We start from the raw sequence: 19,882 nt of genomic DNA on the forward strand, positions 1-19,882 counted from the left end.
TCACAGAATAAGTTATTTGAGAAAAAAACACCTATGTAGTTGAGTACAGAACCTAGCTGATCACCTGATTCATTTGGTATTAGTGAACTTTATAAGAAGTTTTTGAAGTAAATAAGAGTCTTTAGAAAAATGTAAGGAAGTTTTACACTGTACTCTTTGGTGTCAGTTTATGAAACCTATCTAGAAAGACTGTACCACCAAATTAACAGGTATTTAAGACAAGTTCAGGTTTTTTAACATAGTACAAGTTGTATCTGAATATATAAGTATCATGGAATATATGAAAACTTCCAATCTCAACCACATTGGTATGTTAATTCATTCTCAAGAGAAGAAGGTGAGTTTCTAAAGAAACATGGTGTTCATGATGAATTTTCAATGTCTGAGTTTATTCCTCGGCCTTATACATGCAGATATATGCTTTCTTATCATATAAAATACAAATAGAAATTAGCCAAGCTCACGACATAGTAACAAATGCTAGTTTATTAATTTAGGATGAGAAATTATTCCAAGTACTATATCTGTCCATGGGATTTCCCAGGCAAGAATACTGGAATGGGTAGCAATTTCTTCCTCCAGGGGATCTTCCCAACTCAGGGGCTGAACCCATGTCTCATGCACTGGCAGGCAGATTCTTTACCACTGAGCCACTAGGGAAGCCCAGTTAAACCTTAAGCAGACCTATCAGTTCAGTTCAGTCGTTCAGTCATGTCTGACTTTTTGCGACCCCATGGACTGCGGCACGCCAGGCTTCCCTGTCCATCACCAACTCCCAGAGCTTGCTCAAACTCATGTCCATCGAGTCGGGGATGTCATCCAACCATCTCATCCTCTGTCGCCCCCTTCTCCTCCTGCCTTCAATATTTCCCAGCATCAGGGTTTTTTCTAATCAGTCAGTTCTCCGCATCAGGTGGCTAAAGTATTGGAGCTTCAGCTTCAGCATCAGTCCTTCCAAGAATATTTAGGACTGATTTCCTTTAGGATTGACTGGTTGGATCTCCTTGCAGTCCAATGGACTCTCTCAAGAGTCTTCTCCAAGACCACACTTCAAAAGCATCAATTCTTCAGGGCTCAGCTTTCTTTATGGTCCAACTCTCCCATCTGTACATGACTACTGGAAAAACCATAGCTTTGACTATGCGGACCTTTGATGGCAAAGGAATGTCTCTGCTTTTTAACATGCTAAGTTGGTCATAACTTTTCTTCCAAGAAGCAAGCGTCTTTTAATTTCATGGCCTCAGTCACCATCTGCAGTGATTTTGGAGTCCAAGAAAATAAAGTTTGTCACTGTTTCCATTGCTTACCAATCTATTTGCCATGAAGTGATGGGACTGGATGCCATAATCTTAGTTTTTTGAATGAGTTTTAAGCCAGCTTTTTCACTTTCCTCTTTCACCTTCATCAAGAGGTTCTTTAGTTCCTCTTCGCTTTCTGCCATAAGGGTGGTGTCATCTGCATATCTGAGGTTATTGATATTTCTCCCAGCAATCTTGAGTCAAGCTTGTGCTTCATCCAGCCTGGCATTTCACATGAGGTACTCTGTATATAAGTTAAATAAGCAGGGTGACAATATACAGCCTTGATGGAATCCTTTCCCAATTTTGAACCAGTCTGTTGTTCCATGTCCAGTTGTAACTGTTGCTTCTTGACCTGCATATAGATTTCTCAGGAGGCAGGTCAGGTGGTCTGGTATTCCCATCTCTTGAAGAATTTTCCAGTTGTGAGCCACACAGTCAAAGGCTTTGGTGTAGTCAACAAAGCAGAAGTAGATGTTTTTCTGGAACTCTCCTGCTTATAGGAGAAGCCAAATCATAACCAGAATTGTATCCAGTGTATTAATTTTCTACTGCTTCATAACAAGTAATTCCAAACTTTAGAGGCTTAAAACAACAATAATTATTATCTATCACAATTCCATTGGGTCAGAGATACAGACAACTTATCTTTGCTCCATGATGTCTAAGGCTTCAAGCTAAAAAAACTAGAAAACTAGGGACTGCAATCATATGAAGGCTCAATCACTCTTATGTCTTGTAGTTGATTCTGGCCTCTGGGTGAATGACTAGTTATGGCTAGTGCCAGAACCCCCATCCATGACCTCTCCATATGGCTTGAGCTTCCTCATCATATGGTGACTTGGTTCCAGGGGCAAGTGATTTGAGAGTTCTAACAAAGAACAAAACATGACTTTTATGAGGAAAATTATAAAACTCTGAAGAAATATATCAAAGACATAAATAATAGAGATACATTTTGGATTACAACAGGGTGTTTTGCTAGAACTTGAAGAGTTGCTCTCACAATTCATCTGGAAAAATAAACAACCAAGAATAGCCAAGATGATTTTTAGACCAAGAAGGGAACAGTGATCTTATCACACAAGGTAATTAAAACTAAATGGTATTGTGCAGGAACAGACAAAAAGATCACTGGCCAGGGAAATAAGGCACTTAGAAATATGAGCACATACATAAATATACAATAGAATTGATTCTTTAAAAAAAAAGTCAGTGGGGAATTTCAAAATAAATTATGCAAGGACAACTTGCGATTCATTTTAAAAAATTAATTCCCTCACTTATATATACATTTAATTCCAAGATAACTAAAAAACTAAATGTGAATAGGAAAATCAGAAAGTATTTAGAGTTTTCTAACCAACTCTGAATGGCACCCAGCACGCACACACACAAAAAAATCTATAAATCAGTAAGATAGAGAAGATAAACCTGTAGAAAGGCACGTGAAACACAAAGCACCGATAAACAAAAAAAGGCATTTGACCACACGCTAGCTAAGGAGAAAAACGTAACTACATATAAACTATATGTGAGTTTACGTATGAAATGCCACATACTATTTCATACTTATTTCATAAGGCTGACAAAAAGTGTGGGCAAGACTTCTGTTTCTGGCAGACTAATCTTCCTATAGTAAACTACTAACAACTGGACAAAATACATGAAGTAACTGTCTTCAGATGCTGGAAAACAGGTACTACAGGACTGCTATTCCTGAGAGAAGGAAAAAAGAGTGAGTTCCACAACTGCAACAGCTCTATCTGTAACACTTTCCAGACTGCAGTATAGGAAGAAACACAGGTTCAAAACAGCAAAAGCCAAACAGACTGAGCTAAAGAGACATTGCAGATCAAGGCTCCTGAATGACTGGAGTTTGCATGGAAAAGTACTATAGAGAAGCTAACTGTACAGAAAAGGAATTTGCTACTTTTCTATTTGTACTGAAGGAATAATAGGACATTTTTATTCTATCAATATTTATTCAGCAAATCATTCTGAATGTAAACCAACCTTAGCTTCCTGGCATAAACCCCACATAATGATGATGTATCATTGTATTTATTTGTTTTTAAATTCAATTTACTAATCTTTTGTATAAGATTTTTCCATCTATGTTCACAAGGGATATTGGTCTGTAATCACCTTTTCTTGTAGTGTCCTTGCCAGAGTTTTTAATTAGGACTCAGTTAAATAGATGTAAGACTTACTCAGACTTTTGTTTCTTCTTGTGTCAGTTTGAGAAAGCTGTTTGTTTATTTCAAGGGATTTTCCCAACTCCTCTCCTCTAAGTTTTCAAATTTATTGGTATTATTACATACCTGCAAGCTATAAATTTCTAGATAACTATAAGGTACAAATTATTACTATAAAAGAAGCTAAATCTTTTAGTCCACAGGGAGATCAACTTTTAGCAAGACAAGCTTAAGAGCTCCACAGACCTGCTCTCCAGTGAAGCTGATGAAAATCATTTTAAAAATAACTTTTTAAAGCCTCTGGAAATGATCCTAAGGCGAAAACTAAACGAGGAATCATCTATTCAAGAATATCTATGAATATCTGAAGTGAAAAGCCAGTCTCAGTATCTGAACCAAGACAGTTTCCTCCCTTTCTCCTGTCAGCTCAGCTGGCAGAAATTCCACTCCAGAGAGGTACACCCAAAGATCCCTCTACCTCCAGCCCCCAGTCAGACAGCTTTCTTCAGGTGTGGAGCAGAACGCTGGCGGTTCTCATTCTGCCCACAGCTACCTGTTGCGGAGGTCAACTCCCAGGTCAGTGTTGTCAAGAAGGGTAGAAGTCCTTCTCCTACCTGGGTAGAAATCCAATCTTCTACCCAACCTCGACCTGTGGGACAAAGACTCTACTCTTGTGCAGAACCACTGAGAACACTGAGGCTCCAGTTACCTTAGTCCTGGACTGTAAAGCTGTGGTTCCATACTGGAAGAGGAAAGCCAAGAAAATCTCAGGCTCCTGCCCCCTCTCCACCTCACATTCAGCTCCTAAAATGTGTTGTTCCTCAGAGAGAAGCATGCCATTTTACTCCCTCCCAGCTTCAGAGCTCTGGCTCACAAGATTTTGCCTGGAGAAGGGGGAGAAACAAGCCATAAATCGGCTGTTTTGTCTCTTCCCAAAGGAACTGGCTTCATTTTCAACAGAGCATGAAAAGTTCAAGCTTAAATTTAAGCTGAATCTCTCAAAACAGTGGCAGTTGTGGTAAAAGGTAATACAGAGATCTGTAAATTCGATGAGGCTATAAGGCTAAACTCTAAGCTGGAGAGTTTGCAAGACAGTACCAGATAAAGGAGCAGCCTAGAGGAGCCCTCCTGGTGTCAGAACAAATACCGAACACTAACATCAAGAACTATTCCTTCAAAGGAGCCTGAATTTGATTGGACTGCTGAACAACGATGCTCTACTGCACTGCTGCAAACAAGATAGCAGTTAGCTGAAAGTCACTGGAATTTAAAGTTGAGGCTGTGGTCAGGGAAAGACAAAAAGTCCTTGACAAAAAGTTTGTCAAGAATCCGCCTGCAATGCAGGAGACCCGGTTCAATTCCTGGGTCGGGAAGATCTGCTGGAGAAGGGATAGACTACCCACTCCAGTATTCTTGGGCTTCCCTTGTGGCTGAGCTGGCAAAGATGCGGGAGACCTGGGTTGGATCCCTAGGTTGGGAAGATCCCCTGGAGAAAGGAAAGGTTCCCTACTCCAGTATTCTGGCCTGGAGAGTTCATGTATAGTACATGGGGTTGCAAACAGACAGACAGACTGAGTGACTTTCACTTTCTTTTCCTGTCACAACTACTGCCATTTCCCTGGAGAAGGAAACGGCAACCCACTCCAGTATTCTTGCTTGGGAAATCTCATGAACAGAGGAGCCTGGGCAGACTACGGTCCATGGGGTCACAAAGAGTCAGATACGACTGAGCACGCCAAAAAAAAGGGGGGGGCCATAACTGTATGCTTCCATTCATGCAAAATGTTTACAATAGGGAAATCTATAGAAACAGAACGTAGATAAGTGATTGCTTAGTGTCGGGATAGTTAAAGGGTATAACATTTCTTTTTAAGATAATGAAAATGTTCTAAAGTTGACTATAGTGATAGTAGTACTTATCTGTGAATATACCAAAAGCCACTGAATTGTATATTTTAAAAGATGAACTTTTCGGTACATAAATCATATCTAAATAAAGGTGTTTAAAAAATTTAATCCATTCTGGGCATACACACCGAGGAAACCAGGTCTGAAAGAGACACATGCACCCCAATGTTCATCACAGCACTGTTTATAATAGCCAGGACATGGAAGCAACCTAGATGCCCATCAGCAGACAAATGGATAAGGGAGCTGTGCTACATATACACCATGGAATATTACTCAGCTGTTAAAAAGAATTCATTTGAATCAGTTCTAATGACATGGATGAAACTGGAGCCCATTATACAGAGTGAAGTAAGCCAGAAAGATAAAGACCAATACAGTTTACTAACACGTATATATGGAATTTAGAAAGATGGTAACGATAACCCTATATGCAAAAGAGAAAAAGAGACACAGATGTACAGAACAGACTTTTGGACTCTGTGGGAGAAGGTGAGGGTGGGATGTTTTGAGACAACACCATCGAAACATGTATATTATCTAGGGTGAAACAGATCATCAGTCCAGGTTGGATGCATGAGACAAGTGCTCGGGCCTGGTGCACTGGGAAGACCCAGAGGAATCAGGTGGAGAGGGAGGTGGGAGGTGGGATCGGGATGGGGAATACATGTAAATCCATGGCTGATTCATGTCAATGTATGACAAAAACCACTACAATATTGTAAAGTAATTAGCCTCCAACTAATAAAAATGGAAAAAAAAATTTAATCCAGTCCTGATCTCTAAAATACTTTTATGTCAAATACCTAAGATATCATTCAAAGATAGTAAAAGTTTAAAGATCAATTACAGTTTAAAGATCATATACACATAATAATCACATAAACTTCATTCCACCATAAATGTATGTTTACAACAGATGCTTAGAATATTCTTGTTTTGTCTTTATGTTGCCTATAGTAATTTAGCATACTAAATTAGAAATTTTCATGGAACATGTAAATGAAAATTAAAAACCATCATATAAGAGTTAATAATAAGAACACAGGCAAAACATTCTCTGACATAGATAGAGAAATACTGTATGACATTCCTTATATGTAGAATCTAAAAAGAAACAATACAGTTGAATTTACAGAACAGAGAGAGATCTACAGACTTGGAGAATGAACTTATTGTTGCTGGAGGGAAGGGATAGTAAGGGAGTTTGGGAAGGACAGGTACACACTGCTACATTTAAAATGGATAACCAACAAGGACCTAAGTTATATAGTACATGGAACTCTGCTCAACATTATGTGGCAGCCTGGATGGGAGGGGAGTTTGGGGGAGAATGGATACATACATAAGTATGGCTGAGTTCCTTCCTTGTTCACTTGAAACTATCACAACACTCTTTGTTAACCGGCTATACCACAATACAAAATAAAAAGTTTTTTAAAAATTGACGGAAATTTTACTGGGGCTTCCCTGGTGGCTCAAACTGTAAAGAATCTGCCTGTAATGCAGGAGACTGGGGTTTGATCCCTGGGTTGGGAAGATCCCTTGGAGAAGGAAATGGCAATCCACTCCAGTATTCTTGCCTAGAGGAGCCTAGCAGGCTACAGTCCACAGGATCGCAAAGAGTCAGACATGACTGAGCGACTAACTTTCTTTTCTTTTCTGACAGAAATAGTATCAGTGATTGATCAGTCTCCCAAAGCAACCGAAATAAAAGCAAAAACAAACAGGACCTAATCAAGCTTATAAGCTTTTGCACAGCAAAGGAAACCATAAACAAAATGAAAAGACAGCCCATGGAGTGGGAGAACATATTTGCAAATGATGCAACCAACAAGGGTTTAATTTCCAAAATAAACAAATATTAAACCAACAGCTTCTACAATTCAGTAACAAAAAAACAACCCAATTGGAAAATGGGCAGGAGATCTAAGTAGACTTTTCTCCAAAGACGTACAGATGGCCTAAAGGCACATGAAAAGATGTTCCTCATCACTATTAGAGAAATGTAAATCAAAACTACAATGAGGCACCACCTCACACAGGACAGAATGGCCATCATCAAAAAGTCCAAATAATAAATGTTGGAGGGTGTGGAGAAAAGGGAACCCTCTTACGCTGTTGATGGGAATGTAAATTGGTGCAGCTGCTACGGAAAACAGTATGGAGTTTCCTCAAAAAACTAGAATTGCCATATGATCCAGCAATGTCCCTGCTGGGTATATACCCAGACAAAACTATAATTTGAAAAGATACATGCACACCTATGTTCATATAGCAGCATTATTTACAATAGCCAAGACATGGAAACAATCAAAATTGCCCATCAACAGATGAATGGGTAAAGAAGCTGTAGTATTTCATATATACACACACATGCACGTGCGGGCGGGCACACACACACACACACACACACACACAATGGAATATTATTCAGCCATAAAAAGAATGAAATAATCCCATCTGAAGCAACATGGATGTACCCAGAGATTATTATACTAAATGAAGTATACATTAGAAAGAGAAAGACAAGTATCATATGATACCACTCAAATGTGGGATCTAGAATATGAAACAAATGAACATATTAAATGAAACAGGCTATAGATATAGAGAACAGACTTGTAGTTTCCAAGGGGAAGGGGAGAGTGGGGAGGGGAAAGATTGGGAGTTTGAGATAAGCAGATGCAAACTATTATATATCAGATGGATAAACTACAAGGTCATGTTGTATAGCACAGAGAACTATAATCAATATCCTGTGATAAACCATAATCAGTTTCAGTTCAGTTGCTCAGTTGAGTCTGACTCTTCACGACCCCATGGACTGCAGCACGCCAGGCCTCCCTGTCCATCGTCAACTCCTGGAGCTTACTTGAACTCATGTCCATCGAGTCAGTGATGCCATCCAACCATCTCATCCTCTGTCATTCCCTTCTTCTCCCACCTTCAATCTTTCCCAGCATCGGTGTCTTTTCTAGTGAGTCAGTTCTTTGCATCAGGTGGCCAAAGTATTGGAGTTTCAGCTTCAACATCAGTCCTTCCAATGAATATTCAGGACTGATTTCCTTTAGGATAGACTGGTTGGATCTCCTTGCAGTCCAAAGGACTCTCAAGAATCTTCTCCAACACCACCGTTCAAAAGCATCAATTCATCGGCACTCAGCTTTTTTTATAGTCCAATTCCCACATCTACACATGACTAATGGAAAAACCATAGCTTTGACTAGACGGACCACTGTTGGCAAAGTAATGTCTCTGCTTTTTAATATGCTGTCTAGGTTGATCACAGCCCATAATATTAATGATAATATATAATATTACCCATAATATTAAATCATATTAAAGTTAATATATGTATATATATGTGTGACTAAATCACTTTGCCATACAGCAGAAATTAACACACTGCAAATAAACTATACTTCAATGACATTTTTCTTAAAAGAGATGATAATAATAGTTTATTAAAATGGCTATGTAAGGCTGGTTTTAAGAACAGTTCACTGAATAAAAATAATTACATTCAGAACAGTATTATAGCTTGGAGTTTTCCCTTGTCATATGGTTTTACTGGTACTGTCTTAAATGACTATTATCAGAAAACCTAGTCTACATTCATTTCTTTCAAGACCTCAAATACCGAGAACATTGAAATCTTAAAATATTCATTATCATAAAATCTTCCTCTTGTCCATTTTCATAAAAGTTAATATGATAAACTAAACTTCTTAGCGGTGACTAAATTATTTCAAGTTGTTCATTGTTTTACATCTAAGAACAGTTTAAGGTCTAGGTATCAGAACTCGTAACAGAAATAACAGTTTTATAGGTATAATTTTTCTTAAAAGAAAAAAGGTAACATACTCCCAATTACTGCTGCTCACATATTTGAAATCTTAAGTAGGCTCTCATATAAGATTCATGCTACAAATTATAGAACAAGCACCGTATCATAGCAACCCAGCAATACCACTACAGTGACACGCTGAGGATGCAATCCAAGATTCTAATTTAAGAAACTGGCACAGAATATAGGACATGTAGCTTTTTTTGGCAATACCCCTAGAACATTAATAACTAGGAGTCTAAAATCAGCTTTTATTTGAAACTTTAGAGGATCAAGCTATTACAAAGTAACAACGGAAATGTTTATTAACAAATGATTCATAGCATTGTAACTAAATATGACTTAGTTAAGGGTCTATGATTTCATTAAAATTGAAAATGCTGGGAAAATTGTAGATATCACATTTTAGGAATCTGAATATATGCACCCTACCAGTCTGATAATGCATTCTAATAGACAACTGTATATACCATTTTAAGAAAACCCCTAGAACACTATCTAAAACTTTAAAGAACATAAATATTAAACATGTCTTACTCAACTACCATTCAAATATGAGTATGTCCAAAACTACTACACTACAAAAGGGTTGACGTAACTGCTCAATCTTTATCTCAAACAATTCACTGTTACCATTTTTTTCCAATTAAAAAACCACTTTAAAGCAGATAAGAACAAGAAAGGAAGATAAAGTTAGTGGGGCATATTAGATGGATTTCTTGGAATGTAGAACCTTGAGAAGCAGAATACTGAAAAACAGACTCCTAGGAGAATAAATGGAATATCTCTATCATCTACTTAATCTGATTATAAAGTCTACTATTCATTAAATACAGTAAAGGTTTTCAGAAGCACCCTTGTTGATGAAAGTGAGAGAGGAGAGTGAAAAAGCTGGCTTAAAGCTCAACATTCAGAACACTAAGATCATGGCATCTGGTCCCATCACTTCATGGGAAATAGATGGGGAAGCAGTGCAACAGTGACAGACTTTATTTTGGGGGGCTCCAAAATCACCACAGATGGTGACTGCAGCCATGAAATTAAAAGACGCTTACTCGTTGGAAGGAAAGTTATGACCAACCTAGACAGCATTTTAAAAAGCAGAGACATTACTTTGCCAACAAAGGTCTGTCTAGTCAAGGCTATGGTTTTTCCAGTGGTCATGTATGGATGTGAGTTGACTATAAAGAAAGCTGAATGCTGAAGAATTGATGCTTTTGAACTGTGGTGTTGGGAAAGACTCTTGAAAGCCCCCTGGACTGCAAGGAGATCCAACCTGTCCATCCTAAAGGAGATCAGTCCTGCGTGTTCGCTGGAAGGACTGATGCTGAAGCTGAAACTCCAATACTTTGGTCACCTGATGCAAAGAGCTGACTCATTTGAAAAGACCCTGATGCTGGGAACGATTGAGGGCAGGAAGGAGAAGGGGACAACAGAGTCCGATGAGATGGTTGGATGGCATCATTGACACAATGGACATGGGTGTGGGTGGACTCCGGGAGCTGGTGATGGACAGGGAGGCCTGGCGTGCTGTGGTTCATAGGGTCACAAAGAGTCGGACACGACTGAGTGACTGACTGAACTGTTTCATTTGGGGCCTTTGGGGAACAAGAGTATTAAGCGTTTTTATAGATGGTTCTGATAGCTGTGATGAGTTTCGTCTTTTAGCTAACCCTACCTGCACTCCCTGAGAAACACCTGCTATTGTGTTAAGAAAAACGATTACCTACTTTAACAGGGTTGTTGAAGTTTCCAGAGCAAGGCCTATGGCAGTCCACAAAACACCCTACCCATCCCCCTCCTCTATCTGACCACAGATGGGCTTCAGGGTGGTGGTGGCGGTAGTACAATTCAAGGACCCTGAAATTATATATAAAATACTGTATATATTTTCTGAAAAGATGACGGATTCCTTTAATTAGATTTTCTAAGAGATCCATACATAATCTCCCTAAAATAAAGTACCACTACTCTTAGAAATTATTTCCTCTCCTTTTATGGATAATATAAGGAATTTTCATAATCAAGGTTTAAAATTATTTGACTCAGCATTTCCAAAAATAATAAAATATATTCAGAAACAATTCTAAGTAGATTTCACTGTTTCAGAAATGTGCTATTTATAATATTTTATTAAAGTCAAAGTTGAATTGTAGAACAGCATACATTATATGGATCTCACTAATAGGAAAATCTAAGAAGATGCTCAAAATTTTAGAAGTTTCTTCTGGCTGGGGATTTTTACTTTGTATCTTTTAAGATTCTCTTTTGGCTTGTTTTTTAAGAGTGAGTCTGTAAGTTTATACAGAAATAATAAAGCCATTATACAAGAAATAGGGAAGTTAAGAATATGATATTTCTCATTGCACAGTCTTTAAATGAGTTTATTTTAGAAAACCATGAAAACTGAGATTACTTATGACTCATTGCAAGTATTGTATCCTAAAATAGTCATTCTTATTCCACAGGAGAAACTACTTTTCTAGATTTTTTTAAAAGCAGCTCTCAAAATATTAGAATATGTTATGTGTAAGCTTACCCAGGTGGTACAAAGTAAAAACAGAATTATCAAACTTTATGAAGTACCAAAATCAGTGCCTAGGTATCTGGTAGGTAGATAAAAGCTGGGTTATTTTTTTAACCTGTCTTACATGAATCATAGAAATTTCCTATGAAGAAAATACAACTGTGAAAATTAAATGCACCTTAAAAATATTTCACTGTTTCATTTGCTACTTTATTTCCACTTCAGATTCAAATTTAGTCTGGGAGCACAAATGTATGTAGATAACTACTTAATGAGATGACATATTGTCTAATTTCAGTTTTTTGGGGGAATTTAGCAGGAGAATAATATCAGTCAAGTGGTAAGATGAATTGGCCCAACTGACTTTTATTATATTCAAGTGTCAGTCATCTGACTCCAATTTATTTTCCTTCCTTGAATTGGGAAATAATGATTAGAAAGTACAATGTTAACGTGGTCACAGGTAAAAAAAAATTTTTCAAAAACTATTTGTACGTAGCATGTGTTAGCAGGGAACAGAGAGGAAAAAATAAGCGGACAGAATCTAATCAGTTTGTGATATCCCATAACAATTCCATAATTCCTCAAAGCTGCTAATTACAGATTGTAACTTTTAACTGAGTAGAGACACCAAATTATAAATCTAGCTGACACAAATGTGCTAACCGATTTAAAAGTTCACTTCATCTTGCTTCTCAGTACTCATTCATAAAACAGATACTCTTCAATTTCTTCTACAGAAAAACTTTACATTACTTAAAAAATGGAAGAACTGTGCTAAACAGACGACCTGCAAAGAAGATCAACAAAGCATTTTTATACCAGAAGAATTTAAGACGTAAAGATCTTTTGCTTTACAGGGTCTTGGATAAACCTATGTTCAGTACTGGCCTACCTGCCCAGGTCCTGTAAGAAATTAGTATCTTTCTTGTAAGGCTTTCAACTATTTCTCCTTTGCATTGTTAGAACATAAAGTGCTAAAAATTAAAATATAAAGTGCTAATTTTTCTTTACTGCAAACAATACATATCTTCAGTTTCACATTAAAGAGGAGGGATTAATTGAGAAGATGAAGTTATAAATGACTTGCACAAGAATATAACCTATATGTTTTGGTTTCTTCATCAACAAAATGCTCAATCTGGAGCTGTATGTAAATTATCACTCCATTATAAATCATTATAAAATTATAAATTATTGCATGGCACAAAATGGTGTTTTTCTTTAAATCAATTAATAGCATTTGCTTCATTATTTCACTCAATAAATATTAAAACCAAGCATTAACTACCTAAATACTGGGAAGGAAGTTATGGATCTTAGGTCCTAAAGTATTTAACTTCTAGTCTAAAGTCAGAAAACAGTCAATTAAGTAACTTACCCTATTCATGCACCTGTCCCAACGTATTTTGTGATGAGTTCAGTTCAGTTCAGTCGCTCAGTCGTGTCCGACTCTTTGCGACCCCATGAACCACAGCACGCCAGGCCTCCCTGTCCATCACCAACTCCCAGAGTCCACCCAAACCCATGTCCATTGAGTCGGCGATGCCATTCAACCATCTCATCCTCTGTCGTCCCCTTATTCTCCTGCCCCCAATCTTTCCCAGCATCAGGGTCTTTTCAAGTGAGTCAGTTCTTCACATCAGGTGGCCAAAGTATTGGAGCTTCAGCTTCAGCATCAGGCCTTCCAAAGAACACCCAGGACTGATCTCCTTTAGGATGGACTGGTTGGATCTCCTTGCAGTCCAAGGAACTCTCACGAGTCTTCTCCAACACCACAGTTCAAAAGCATCAATTCTTCGGCGCTCAGGTTTCTTTATAGTCCAACTCTCATATCCATACATGACCACTGGAAAAACCATAGCCTTGACTAGACGGACCTTTGTTGGCAAAGTAACGTCTCTGCTTTTTAAAATGCTGTCTAGGTTGGTCATAACTTTCCTTCCAACGAGTAAGCGTCTTTTAATTTCATGGCTGCAATCACCATCTGTGGTGATTTTGGAGCCCAGAAAAATAAAGTCAGCCACTGTTTCCACTGTTTCCCCATCTATTTGCCACATATATCAAAGATATCTTACCACTATACGATGTCTTGTACAGACACTGCACTCAATGGGGCTAGATAATCCCATTTTGGCCAAAAGATATAGTGGTCAACATCTCAAACTACTAACATTTCCTAATGAACAATCGCAACATCTTTTAATTCATGTTTAGAAGTTACAGAAGTTACCAATGGGCACTCTTGTGATTCACACATCCAAAAGTCTATTTGATATTTATACCCAGGTTTCCAAAAGACATCTCAAACTTAGGATGTCTAAATTATAACTCTGAATTTTTCCTCTTTATCTGATTCTTTTTCTAATGTATTCCTTCTCAGTGGTGGCAGACCTATGCACTCAGCTAGCTGTCCAAGCTAAAACACCTGGGAAACATCTCTGACTCCTACCTTTGTCTGTCCATCTCCTCTATACAATTCATTGACAAGTCCCAGCTTAGCTATACTTTGAACACATCTTTTTCTCCATCTTTACTGCTACGTCCCCAGCCCTAGCCATATTATATCTCATCTAGCCTATTAAAACAAACTCTTGACTGGTCCTCCTTCTAAAAATCTAGTTCTGCTACAATCCATTCTCCACCCAGCAGCTTGAGTGATACTTTTTTTAATTGTCAAGCTTCTTGAAAGAGATGCCCATACTTACTGACTTGGCTCTCCATTTCCATTCACTCCCCACCTTAGAGAACTCTGGTTTCAAGATCATCAACCCTCTGAAATGCACCTCGAGTCACCAGTGATGCCTGAAGACTACCAAACCCATGGAAGCTTTTCAGTTCTTATATATTTGACCTGTCAGCAGCTCTTCTGACTGCTGCTAGCCCCACCTCTATTTAAAAACATTTTCTTCCTTTGACCACCTTGTCCCTACTCTCTCCTGTCCCTACTGTCTCCTATCTTCCACTCAAGCTGTTGCTCCTTTTCCTCTGATCGTCATCTAAATGATGATATTCTTTGCCCTTTTCTTGGTCTATACATTTCCAGTAGGCAGTTGCTTCTACTTGCATCTCTTCAAAAATCATCTTTAATCTAAACTTTCTAAATGCTGATTCCTAGCACAGCTCTTTCTACTTAGCTCCAGATCCAAATATCTAATTTCCTACTTGACTCTTCACTTCTATTTCCACAGGTAGTTCAACCTGTCCCACATGGAGATCCACTATCTTCTCCCACGTATGATCTTCTACTCTTTTTCCCTTTAAGTAATCTGCTGCCATACAACTAGTTGCCCAAGTCAGGAATGTATCATCATTGATTTTTCCTCCTTCCAAGTCCCTGCTGTGATACCACTCATCCCCACTTAGACAAGGAGACCATTATCTCTTGCTTGTATTACTGTGCCAGCATTAACTAGGATTCTTCACTGTCATCTCCCAATACATTCTTCACACTACTGTCAGGAATAACTGCAGGACACAGCATCAAGGCTGTTACCTAGATCCTACATGTTGCTCCAATCTCTTCTCTAGCCAGTTCCCTATTGTAATATTCTTTATCAAAGTCACAGGCTTCCCTGGTGGCTCAGATGGTAAAGAACCCATCTGCAATGGGAGACCAGGGTTCAATCCCTGGGTCAGGAAGATCCCCTGGAGGAGGGCATGGCAACCCCCTTCAGTATTCTTGCCTGGAGAATCCCATGGTCACAGCCCATGAGCATGCAAAGAGATGAGTTACATCACAGCCACTTACTTACCTCTAAGGATGCCCACACTGTCCTTGGCAGGTCTCTTAGAACCCATCTGTCTTGGTCTAACACGTCTAGCCTTGCAGGTCTCAGCTTACCTGTCAGTTCCTCCAGGGAGATTTCCCTGATCTCTCCTCACACAGAAAACTGAGCTGGGTCCCTCGGACACTCGCCTAGGCTTTTACTGCTTACTCTATCACAGCACTTGTCACTAACTGAAACCACCAGCTTACATGTCTAGATGTACCCCACCAGACCACAAGTTCCTAAAGACATTTCAAAAGAAAAAGTATTCATCGTTTTATTAACTTTACTGAATAAAATTTTAACCTCTACAACCATTTAACAATGGTTCACCTAAAATTTAAGCACTATGAACATCATAGAGGAAAATATTTCTGTACTAGATTTTGAAAGCAAAGCATATTTCCAGTTTCACAGCAGGCCAACAAAATATTTTTCCTCTGGCTAATTAAAAGAAGAATGGTACTGCAAGTGGAAAAAAAGCATATATTCCTATAGAAGTTATATTTTATTTTACTTATGACTTCAACAAATATTTATCTTTAGAAAAGTCTGTTTGGAAGATCGTTTTAAAGACACCCAGCTTTGCTAAATCAAAATTCAGAGCTTATGACAAAACTGTCTCATCATTTTTACTTTATAAATTTAAAGGCACAGGATTAACCATGAGTTCAAATAATCATCTTCTGATAATAATTATAATTCTAGAACATCCTTTATCAGTGAAAGTGAAGTCGCTCAGTCGTACCTGACTCTTTGAGACCCCCACCTACTGTAGCCTACCAGGTTCCTCCATCCATGGGATTTTCCAGGCAAGAGTGCTGGAGTGGGGGCTACTTCCTTCTCCACCTTTATCAGTGAGTGTGAATCAAAGGCAAAGACCAATTAAACAGAAAAAATGTATCATTTCTGAAGCTAGAGTCAATATTTTATACTCCTTTACTACAAGTTAAGTCTAGTCATTAAAAAATTCTGGTCTCATACAGACAACATTTTTTTAGTTATTGTCTGTGCAGTTTACTCACTAACTAAGCAAATTCTGAGGGAGCATCTAAGAGCTTAAAAACCCTATACTTTTTCTCCCTATCTTAAAGAAGGCTCTTCTGGTGAGAAAATAAGATAGCTACTTATTTTGTGTGTGTGCGTGTGTGCTCTGTTGCTCAGTCGTGTCTGACTCTTGGAACCCCATGGACTGTTGCTCGCCAGGCTCCTCTGTCCATGGGGAATTCTCCAGGCAAGAAGACTGGAGTGGGTTGCCATGCCCTCCTCCAGGAGATATTCCCAACCCAGGGATCAAACCCAGGTCTCCTGCATAGATGTCTTTTTTTTTTTTTTTTTTAAAGAACAACAGTAAAACTCTTTCCCAATGAAAGCTAAACCAGAATGACTCCTGAGGTCCCATTCAGCACTGGAAGGCTCAACTAGATACAACAGCACAGTAAGTCAACAGTAAATGCAATTAGCATCACCATTCCAGTAGGAGGAGTGAGTGCCCAAGAAATCCCTTGCCTTCAGTACCCAAGTCAGAAATAGGTTCTCTGGATTTTATAATGTGAACCTATGATACTCAGCAAACTACCAGAAAATCCTAATAGGTTTCTTTAAGAAATCTGATCAAAACTGCAGGATTTCTAAAATGCACCATTACTCATACAAAAACCCACATGAATAAATTTCTTCAGGGAAGAGTTCAAAAACATATACATAAAAAGTGGTCTGAAACTGCTTATTAGTGAATATCCTGCTCAGACAAGTACAGCTTATTTCATATAAACGTAGTCTGTCATGTAAAACTCTTTTGATACATCACGTGGGTTACCTGTTACATAATAATGCACTAAAAGTAATTGTATATTTAAAATCTGTTTCTTTCATCTCCTCAAGAACATCCTTATAAATAAAGACTGGACCTTAAATTTAGAAATTACTGGAAATCAGTTATTTCAGTTTATCTGGTATTTATATACAGCTGTTCACATCTGGAAGTCAACCCAGTATTACTTTTCCACACAGATCTTACACAATACCTTCCCTAGCAATAATGTTACATGTCACACCAGTTACTGGCAAAGCCCCAAATACAGGAGCAATCATGTTTCAAAACTATATCTACTATTTATCATGGCATTAAAAATCCAAAATTAATTTACTTAAAAAAACCCTGAATAAAGGTGTAAAGGGAGGGCTAACAGGTAATTTCTTAATCAAAACAGTGACTATCTACATGATCACACTTGTTATCACACAACACTGTATTTTGGTATTATAACAGGATATGAAAACACAGATGACTTCTGCTTTCACAAAAATCTTACCATCTCATTCTGGAAAGAGGACTTCACTACGTAATGACTGACACTGACTCAAAACAACAAATCAACAAATATGGGTATTATTCAAACTGGCTGATAGAAAGACCAAAGACAAGAGACGGTTATAAAATGTGAACGGCCCCAGGTCATTGCTGCCCTACCTTCAGTAAAAGACTACAGTCACGGTCACGATTTAGAGGATAAAAAAAAATTTTAGAGGATAGATGTGAAAACCCTCTGAAGAAAAAATTTCTCTCTTTCCTCCCCCAAAAATGCTCTGTTTATTCTGCAAAATTCTGAAATGCTTCACAAATATGTGTCATCCTTGTGCAGAAGCCATGCTAATCTTCTATAGTTCCAATTTTAGTATATGTGCTGCCAAGGCAACCACAAGAAAAACATTACTTGATGCTAAATAAATATAAGGCGTTACCAAAAACACAGTTATGATCAACAGTATCTCATTTGTTCAACACCGAATAGTCAATTTATACAGTAGCTATATTAGTTCTAAATTTTCAAGAGGTGGAACAATGCTGTGAATATACAGCAAATAGTTTTACATTCCAAATTGGTTGGGATTATGTTACCCTGAGATCCAACCAGTCCATCCTAAAGCAGATCAGCCCTGGGTGTTCATTGGAAGGACTGATGCTGAAGCTGAAACTCCAATACTTTGGCCACCTCATGCAAAGAGTTGACTCATTGGAAAAGACCCAGATGCTGGGAGGGATTGGGGGCAGGAGGAGAAGGGGACGACAGAGGATGAGATGGCTGGATGGCATCACCGAGTCGATGGGCATGAGTTTGAGTAAACTCCGGGAGTTTGTGATGGACAGGGAGGCCTGGCGTGCTGCGATTCATGGGGTCGCAAGGAGTCAGACACGACTGAGCGACTGAACTGACTGACTGAACTGGTGTTACCCTGAATGATGGGATTAAAACTAGGCAAACTGCTTTCCTATATTCTCACTTCTGCTTGACAACTCAGTCACAGCTCCAAAAATCACAGAAAATAACAAACCTGATCACCTTAAACAAACCTGATCACCTTGTATCAAAGGATAACAGCGGAGTTTTAATTACGCTAACTACAACAAAATCCAATAGATCACACCTAAAACTCCAGAATCCAACAGCATTCTCCCCCTTCAGGAAAACAGCTGATTAGCCATAGGGGGCAGCAAAGTTAAGAGAGTGAAAAGTAAATAGCAGCAGGTGAAGTGAGAGCAGGAAATGTTAATAGGCTGGGTAATGAGCCATGAGTATCTAGAGAAAAGGACAAAGCCTCAATTAATGAATTAAATCAATAGATAGATAATGTCAAACCAGTGATTCTCAACTCTGGCTGCACATTAGAATTATTCTGGGAGCTTTCAAAAATACAAACGCCTGCAACCTACCTTAGACCAATTTATTTAGAATCACTTGAGGGTAAGACCCAGGCGCTGATGCTTTTTAAAACTCGCTAAAAGCACAGCCAGGGTTGACAACTCTGCTAAACATACATAAATAAAAATAAGCTAGTCTCCACTCCCGGCTTCTTACAATTTTCAAAGAATTTAAAAATTCTTTGAAATTCAAAGAATATTCAAAAATCTATTATTTCCCAAATGTATTATTTTTGTTGATAAACCTGTCTTTGTCATCCAAAGTCTTTAACTCATTAAAGACTAATTCATCTTTAAGACTGTATCAAGGGAAAATACTATTCTTACAAGTAAAAATTATTAACTGAAGTTCAGAAGGGTTAACCAACCAGCCCAAAGTGACTCATCAATAATGCAGGAAGACGATTTCAGTCTATTTACAGGACGGTACTCTGGCCCAATGATCACACTATTTTACTTAAACACATTTAACTGGAGTCTTACTTTACAGGCACTTCATAAAAGGATCCAAAGTTCAATTAAGAATCAGAGGTGGCAATAAAACTGGGGGAAAAAGAAATCTGACCCTAAACAGGAATTCTGAAAATGTTAAGACTTAAATGGAAATATTTTTCCTTCATGTGAAGGC

The 19,882-nt window shown here is 38.3% G+C and overlaps 1 protein-coding gene and 1 pseudogene across 2 annotated transcripts in view; both read right to left on the reverse strand.

Moving 5' to 3' along the window:
* PPP2R5A (protein phosphatase 2 regulatory subunit B'alpha) overlaps positions 1 to 19,882 on the reverse strand; it is a 69,911-nt gene that overhangs the window by 44,346 nt on the left and 5,683 nt on the right. The gene's annotated exons all lie outside the window — the stretch shown is intronic.
* Positions 18,154 to 18,254, reverse strand: LOC136170079 (U6 spliceosomal RNA; annotated as a pseudogene).

The sequence above is a fragment of the Muntiacus reevesi genome, chromosome 5, assembly GCF_963930625.1.
Source record: "Muntiacus reevesi chromosome 5, mMunRee1.1, whole genome shotgun sequence".
Classification (NCBI taxonomy): Eukaryota; Metazoa; Chordata; class Mammalia; order Artiodactyla; family Cervidae; genus Muntiacus; species Muntiacus reevesi.